The following is an 8,662-nucleotide window of genomic DNA, read 5'->3' on the forward strand; positions in this document are numbered from 1 at the left end:
TCGTTGTCTCTAAGGGCAGGCTGCTTGCTAACGAAAAACGAATTAGTTGAAAATTTTCTGGAAAACAAATACCAAATAATAATTTTTAAAAATGCACAACAAGTCGATGACAGGTGTTACTCACCTGATATGACTGTGCGGGCTGGCCATGACAAACGTAATGACTTGTGCATCACGTGACTGGGTGTCACCTGGTTCTTGGCCCTCTGTGGCAGACAGTGCCAGGTGAGCGAAGTCGAAACGAGGTTTTTGACCTTTGACATTCTGCTGGCTGCTCTCTATGAACAGATAATAGGGTGGAAGAAAAAAACAGAGATAAAAATTTGCGGATCGAGACTAGTCACGAAGTCAACTGTTTATTACGAAGCCAAGAAAATGTCGTGTGATAACTAAATGTTGCCGAGATTTACTTGCACTTTGACTCACTGCTAAAAGGTATTTCGAATTTTTTTAAAAAAAAAATTAAATAAATAATAAAAGGGTATTCAGGGTTTTTTTAAAATAAAAATAATAAAAATTACAAACGAAACCTTGAGTACAATCGAATTTTTTAAAACACATTTTTAGGAGAGTTGTAGAGGCTCTAACGGTCAAACCTCTCAAAGAAATTCGAATATTTTTTAAATTTATTGACTAAAAAAATTAATTCGATCTGAGACAGTTTTTCTGACAGACTTTTGTTTCTGGGAGGTCACTGCGTGCAAGGCGAATATTCCTTACCCTGCACACTGCATGCGACAGGACTCTCTTTGTGAACGACACCGACACCTCCTCCGAGGTGGTTGTTGACAACACCGACAACTCCACCTGATGACCCGTCGACGACGACGACGTTGACGGCAAGTACGGCCTCCAGGTCTGGTCGCTATGGCAACTAGCGCCCACCGGCGTCTCGTGGAACTTCCAGCAGCTGTGTGCCGGGGACAGGGTGGGGTAGTCTGGAGGCGGAGGGGCTGAAAGGAGGGGTAGGAAGACAGCACGAGGCGGGACAGGAGGTGGGGTCCGTGCCAGGGGTGCACGTGCATCGTCTGCCACGGACAGGAGCTGACAGGACAGGTGGCGGCCGGCCACACTGGCACCGGGTAGTGCGGATGGGGTACTGCAGTGATGACGTCAGCCATTAGTGTCTAATCTGATAAATAAAAAGAAGAGAAAGGTTTTAACACCAAATAAAGAATCAGAGTAGTCAATGCGTCAGAATCTTTTACTTTTAACCCTTTTATGGTCGTTTTTTGAGTGTAAGCCCATGTCACACAGTCCGACTGATGTCAGGGGGACTGTATTATGACAAGCTGACGCTGACTGACGCTAGGTGGCGTGCCAAGGGTTAGCTTCTACATCAGTTACAGCAGGTACACCATGAGCATCAGAGCAAAATAATCACATGAAGCCCTCTTCAGGGTCTGGCTAGAAACGCAAACCGTTTATTAACAGAGTGATGATGTTTATTTACCCTCACCCCACACCCCAACACATTTATATATTCTAGTCAAGCGCACTAACAATGCGTTTAATCATTGTAATATTACGCTCTTGATAAAGGCCGATGACATAATAAAAATAGTATTTTAATATTGTTATTGTTTTTAAACTAAACAACACACACAGGCACGAGAGCGGAGACTGGTTGTTCGCGAGGGCTCAAAATCAAATCATTCTACAATATTTCCATAATTTATTTTATGCAAATGTGCGGCGCGAAATTAGGGGTTTTTTTTTTAAGCCGAAAAAAAGTCCGAATGGCTGTATACAGACGAGAAGGCAAGGTACACACAGACGGACACACCTATCTCGCGTAAAGAGACAAACTTCATTCGACGAAGTTCGACAAAAATCAGACGACCACAAGTCGAGAAACGGCCATGTCTAGTGGCGACGACAGGTTTCTCATTCCTGCCACTCTTTCAATCCATCATCCATCACGTGGAAAATTCCCGTCCTTGGCTACCGCTCCTCATCTACCCCCCGCTCCCCCTTTCCTCACCCAACTCGCCCTCTGCCCGTGTTGTCAGGTGTGGACCGCCACAGACAACAGACAGTTTGGTCGTCTGCTCCAGACTTTTGTGGGTTTTCCACATCAACAGGAAGCAGACTGACACTTTAACCCAGTGTCCTACTTCGAATAGTCAACAAATGTTTTGATACTTAGCAGACGGATTTTCCAGTTCTTACATTTTCCAAACACTCATAACTGTGACATACTCTAACTTTTTTTTTTTTTCTTCTCTCCCAGCTCCTAAATTTTACAAACATTAAATACTATGTTCCCTAATTGTAAACCGAAGTTTAACATTTGAAATCGACAGGCTTAATAAAAAAAAAAAAACTTTTTCTCATGTTGATAAATTTTGCAAAACATTCGATACCGACTGATTAAAAAAAATTGGTGAAGTTTGCGCCTCTCTGATCCTGCTTATATACTAAATCATGGTGACTATGTGTGATGGAAGCTTTACTTTCGGGTCTCTGCACAGAGCTAAAAGATTGTCAGACATTGAAAGAAAACATCGATCATCGCACAGGCTTGTCGTCGCGACGAAGTCTGGGATTCCGCCATCTTAAGTATCTTACTGTTGTCATGGTTACGTGTTGAGGTCCCCGAGCGCGCCGTAAACAACTTCAAGATTGACTAATTGAGTGTTTGGACTGATCTGTAGACATGTAGTAGACAGGGGATTTTTATTTTTTAAGAGGCACTTTTTGTCTTGTCTTTTTTTAAAAAGTTTTTTTTTTTAAACATCATCACCTTCGTTTTTTAAGGCAGTAAACTCTATTCTTCATAAGCATATATTCTGTAATTAAGCTTACTTCATTTATGTACTCATTTATAAAGAGGAAAAAAAAAAAATGAACGAACAAAAAAAGAAAGAAGAAAAGCAAGAGAATCACTAGTTACTCAAGTCAAGAAGATAAAGGACGAAAAAGTCAGACTTACACCGACAGTCTTTCACAGGTTCAGCTTTGCAAAATTCATTTTTATCTTTCATGGTTGTTTCGCCAAACAGATTTAATATTTTATAGCTTTGTGTCAGTTTTGCAAAATAAATTATATGTTGATGTAACATAAATAATAATAATCTTCTCAATAGGCAAATCGTAAAAACTACAAACACAAATTTTGCAGGGCTTGAAAGGATACTGTTGTCTATATTTATTTTAATATAATAAAATTCTTGTATCGCGCACTTTTAAGTTTAACAATAACATTTAGTTAATTGTGTCGAAAAAAAAACTTTTTTATTTGCAGAAATGTGTTTTCATAGTTTTTGTTTGCAACTTCAGAATTACAATATTTTTTACCCACTTCAAATATCAGAAAGAAAAACAGAAAAAAGAAAACAAGAAAGAACTTTCACAAGTGTTTAAAGAGAGAGCATTGCTGAAGTCCACAAGATGAAAATATTTAAAGAAATATGAAAGCGGTCTTGCTAAAAGAGTTTCGCGCTGAATAAAGAAATGAATATACCAAAAATAATTAAAAGAAAGAATTATGAAACATGATAAGATAAGTTTCGTATTAAATATCAAAATAAAAAATAGCGAAAATGGTGTAGTTTACTATATATAGAACATAAATAACGAAGTGCCACTTGGATTTTTGACACACACTCTTATTATTTTATGACAGATTTGCCCTTCCTTAAAATAAAAAAAAACCCACTAGATTTATTTTTAAATGTTCGTTAAAATGTGGTCTGTTTTCACATAATTCTGCACAAAGTACAATGCGATTTAAACCGAAGAAAGCTGGCCATTATCTTAGCACTGAGGAAATAGAAAAGATAAAAAAGAAAGTGTATTGTAAATATGCAGAAAGTTCTGAAAGGTGCATGATCGCTCTGTGATATGGAAATACTAAACCCACATGTCACAATGTGTACAAACGATTTTATAAAAGTGGTTTAGCATCATGGTGGGGTGGCAACTGTCAGTTCTCAGAGAATTTAATCTGATGGAAAATAAACGAAGAACTTGTACAACTTCCAGTCCGACAAATAAATGGTATATGACAAATTATTAAAGTTAATAGAAGTATTTCCTAATATTTTAAATTATTTTCTAAAATTCTGCAGTAGGTTTACATGTCCGCCATGCTGAATTCTCGAAGCCCTAAAATGATCAGACATGCTACAGATTAAATGCCAGAGTTGAGGATGTCACCCTACGATGAGCATAATACGCACTTACCCACCCGCATAATGTCACCTACCCCGACATTTCAGGTGGACTTGTCTTACCTTGAAAATGCCAATAAATATTTGAAGATATCTCTGGGCCCGTCACACACCTGAACAGGAGAGCTAACTACCCGCATGACGCTTGAAGGGTGGCCATACATCTAATGTTAAATATATGTACCCAGGCATTTGCCTGTGTGCCTCGCATCTCCACCTGTCAGCGATTAACACGACCGAGTGGGGTACCTGGCGGTTCCTGCGGGAGAAAGTCTGGGGTGGCTAGAGGGTATGGAGACTGCTTGACAGAAATGTCACAGGACCGACAAGGGTTGGGTGTGAGTGAACGGGAGAGAGAGAAGAGTGAAGGTATATTTTAGCTTATTGCGGGTGTGTTAATGAAGAGAGAGAGAGAGAGAAGAAAAAAAAAGGCACGAATGACCTTCTCACCCACACAATTCGAGATTCTTAAACCACTTATTCGAAAAGCACTCGAATGCCCAGTTACTCAGGAGATAGAAACATTCCCCAGGGTGGAGCAGGGCTACCGTCCTCTGTACATCAGGACACGAGAGGTCCACATGAGTGACACCATCAGATCGCCAGAACAGGAGTTCGCAAACAGCCGAAATGTTGAGAGGTTAAGTGATATACACACTCTATAAAAATACGAATAATAAAATAGTGAAATCCTTTATCTGTCTGTATTTGCATCGCTCGTGTATCATGAAAACAAACAAACACACCCGACTGAATGAAATTATCTGCAATTTGCAAAGCGACAGACCAGCAAACAGAGATTGCGGTTGATAAATCGTTTAGGTATTTCTGTCAGCATAATTTTAGTACCGTTGCTAGGTAAAAATCTCAAATATATTTTTCTATTAAAAAAATAACTGCCTTCTAAGCGGGAAGCTGCCATATTCAGTTATTTCAAAATATTCCATTTAAAGAAATACGTTGATACGATATCTATATCTGCATTTAAATTTAAATTCGTTAAAATTCTTTACTGGATTCACTCTAAACAAATACACATCGAGAATTAGCAAGTATTATCCTTCCTGCTTACTACAGGCATGTTTTCTAGGAGACTATAAACACAAAATACCTGGAAAAAGTCAAACTGTAGAAATAACAAACCTCACGACAAAGCCTGTGACAAGCGGCGACAAACCATGAAACGACAAAACCAGATTTCCTCCTACTCCACTTCCCACAAAAAAAAAATAATAATAGTAAAAAACAAACCAAAAAACCCTAACTAGCATCGAAAAGACAAACTGTCACAACAACAAAATTACACAAGGATCAATGAACTGATGAAAGACTATCAGATTATTTTGTCAACCGTCATTTTTACTGACTATTTTATGTGTGATATCAGTTCATCAGATATTAAAAAAAAACAAAAAAAACCGGGTAGATTCATTTGAAGTCCGTTTTTCTTATTGAAACTGTTATTGAATTCATTAATATTTTTTGGCCGCATTATTAAATCCACTTTTTTCTTTGCGCTTTTGTTTAATCTTTATTTATTTTAATAGACCAGATGGGTATAAGCACATCGTTGAAGAATAACAGTAAAATAAATCATTATATTCAATACTTTCATTGTTGTTTTTGCGTGGTTATTAACATTTCAACAAGGAGTATATTTATTTTGTCCCCTACAGAAGGAAAACCTTAGTGAAGAATTGAAAAAAGAACCAAACAATTGCATAAGATGTACCTGTGTATTTATCTTTTGCTGAAAGCTGGAGAATAGTCCTCAGCTGGTCGAAGAAATTAAGTCGCAGAAAATGTTTGGTCACTCCTCCGTCATCAGGGACAATGAATTCCAAACAACATCTCCTCTGTTAGAGTCACTCGAGAGTTAAATAGTTCAAACAAATGTCTTCTACTTGTTAGTGTCGACCTCGCAATACGACCCTGCCAGGTGTGCAACGAAAGTTGACGACACAGACTGTGCTACCTGTCCTTAGCCGTGCACAGTGGCAGCAGCAGCAGCAGCAGCAAACAAAGTAAACAGGTAACTTTTTCCTCCGACCTTGGTATCAAAGAGCTTCAGATGAAACCATCGCCAGGAAACAAACGACGAGGTAAGCCGAGAGCGCCGCGACGTGTCCAGGTAGCCACCACGCGGAGGAGAAGAGCTTTGGGGGGGAGCCTCGGTCCAGACCCGCCGGAGCACTGGGAGTCCGCAGATAGCCGCAATCTTCTCTGATGACCACACGACCCCTGGACTTCTGGAACCCAGACAATAGCCGGCGGCTTCCTGATGGAGGGCGGGCACAGGCCCCTCCCCTGCCGCGGCTCAGGTAACCAAAGACCTTGGAGGAGACCGCAGAGAGCTAGGTAGATGATGACTGGCATCCACAGTCATCCACCTCGGGTGTACTTCCGTACTTTTGAGTCACGGACATCGACAGGCTGACAACAACATCCAGAGCAACGGTTAACTTTCATTTGTCAGTAAATTTTTACAGATTTTATGTGTTTTGAGGTTTACGGGGTGGGGTGAGCAAGTAATTTTAGTCACAAAGGAGGAACACTTGAAAGCTTACATGAACAATAACAATAAGAACAAAACAGTTAAACGATGTTCATTGTGATGTTTTTGAATAATGAAAGTGAGGTGATGTACCTGCAAGGTAGGACGCAGCGACGTACCTGAGTACACGGGTGTGAGAAAGTCACCTGCGGGTACTAAAGTCTGGCAAGACAGCTACCACTCTCCTGGAGCTACTTCACCAGAAGTCCTGCAGAGGAAAGGTGGCGCTTCTAACTGGCCATCTCTACTCAGTGTCTGGCAGACGACACTAGTGAGAGATAGCTACACTTCTACCTTTTCCCCCCTAACCCTCCCTAACCCCCGAAACAGTCACTTCGTCCTCGACAAAGGTGGTTGCCTTGCCCATAGGAGGAGCCTAAGAAAAGAGAAAGGACCTCCGAGGTGGGATGGGTGGGCAGGGTTTGCCGAAAGAAGAGTGGTGAGGTTGGGACTGGGGATAGGGGGGTATAAGGAGGACTCGCTTGTTAACTTCAAACATATCTTTTTGTCCCCGATTAGTCAGGCCCGAAGCTATCCAATTTTTGCCGTGAAAAGCAGACGACACTCCTTCACCTTGCGAACGAACGGGGAGATGGAGTAGACGGCGGGGAGGTGGAGAGTAGATGAGTGGCAAGAACGATAACAAGACCCATCCACCCCAGTCTACCTCCCCTGACGTCGACTCAAGGAACCGCTGGTGGTGGCGGAGGTGGAGGTGGTGGTGTGTGTATGTGGAGGGGAGGGAGAGGAGGAGTGCATGGTGAGGGGGAAATTAGCTGCTCCGTAATTTTCGGCGTCGGAGAGCGCGGGCACTATCAGTGGCGGCGGACCCTCCAGTTTTATTTACGCTGCCGCCATGACACAGGGTCGCTTGAAACAATGGAGAGCACATTCCAGGGAGGTAACCGGAGCCGACCGCAGCTCGTCCCTGTAGGGGCTTACAAGTGGTTGTTGTTGGAATTAGGGATTGTTTCAGACCTGCTAGCATGCACCGGCACTGGGAGGGGTGGCTGCACTGCGTCGGGAAATAAATGTCACCCTCGGGTAATTTTAAGCTCAGTCCAATGAATAAGACAAAAAAAAAAAAAATAGAGAAAGAAAAAAAAAGGAAAAGTCATTGAAATTTGAATATCTTTTTTTTTCTGTGTTTTGTCAACCCATTAATTGTTCAAAGTTAAAAAAACGACACCTTAGCAGTGAATAGAGTTTATATGGTAATCAAACGTTTAACATGTTAGTGTGGTTATGATGCTCCGACATTTCACAGGTAATAGAAATTAAAACAACAACAGTGAAAAATAATGATCTATTTTTCTCTCTCAGAAAACTAAAATAAAGGCTTAAATTAAACAAAGAAACAAAAATAATGTTTTGTACGTAGATAAATATCAAAATAAACTTGATGAGTGCTCCGTGGTGTCACAGGGTTCATTGAGAGTGAGGGTGTCGCGAAGGTGAGCATGGGAAGACTAAACAGTTTGGGGATATGTCTTGTAATCGTGAGACACCCCAAGCGCTTATTTGTTTTGTTCCACGATTCCTTTTTGTGTCTTTTATACTTGTCTTTTTTTTTAATTGCTTGACTGCATAGTTAGTACTCCTTCAGTCCTTCGTATTCTGCCCATGTCTCCTACTTGTCTTAAGCGCTGAGAGCATACTTCTCCATGAGCGTGATTATGCGTGGTATAAATTCACATTTTTTTTATTGTAACTTTGTGCCTGGATATTTACAGAATATGTGAGTGACAAGATATATGCACTTGTGAGTGGCTGGATATGTATGCGGCACTTTCACTTGACTGGATATAGGCGGAATATGTGGGTGACTGGGTGTACTGGATGCCAAACTTGATGCATGTCTCTTTGCACTAAAGTGACTAAACCGTTTTTGTTTTGTTTCGTTTGCTTCTTTGTTTGTTTTTGTTTTTTTTGT

The 8,662-nt window shown here is 40.8% G+C and overlaps 1 long non-coding RNA gene across 1 annotated transcript; it reads right to left on the reverse strand.

Annotated features, from left to right (window-relative positions):
* Positions 1–130: 130 nt before the first annotated feature.
* Positions 131–7,922, reverse strand: LOC112562412. The gene is made up of 4 exons (XR_003098859.1): positions 6,823–7,922; positions 5,908–6,608; positions 721–1,132; positions 131–278 (listed from the first exon to the last, which is right to left on the reverse strand). It is a non-coding gene; the product is annotated as an uncharacterized LOC112562412 (long non-coding RNA).
* Between the last annotated feature and the right edge of the window lie 740 nt (positions 7,923–8,662).

The sequence above is a fragment of the Pomacea canaliculata genome, linkage group LG4 (genome assembly GCF_003073045.1).
Source record: "Pomacea canaliculata isolate SZHN2017 linkage group LG4, ASM307304v1, whole genome shotgun sequence".
NCBI lineage: Eukaryota > Metazoa > Mollusca > Gastropoda > Architaenioglossa > Ampullariidae > Pomacea > Pomacea canaliculata.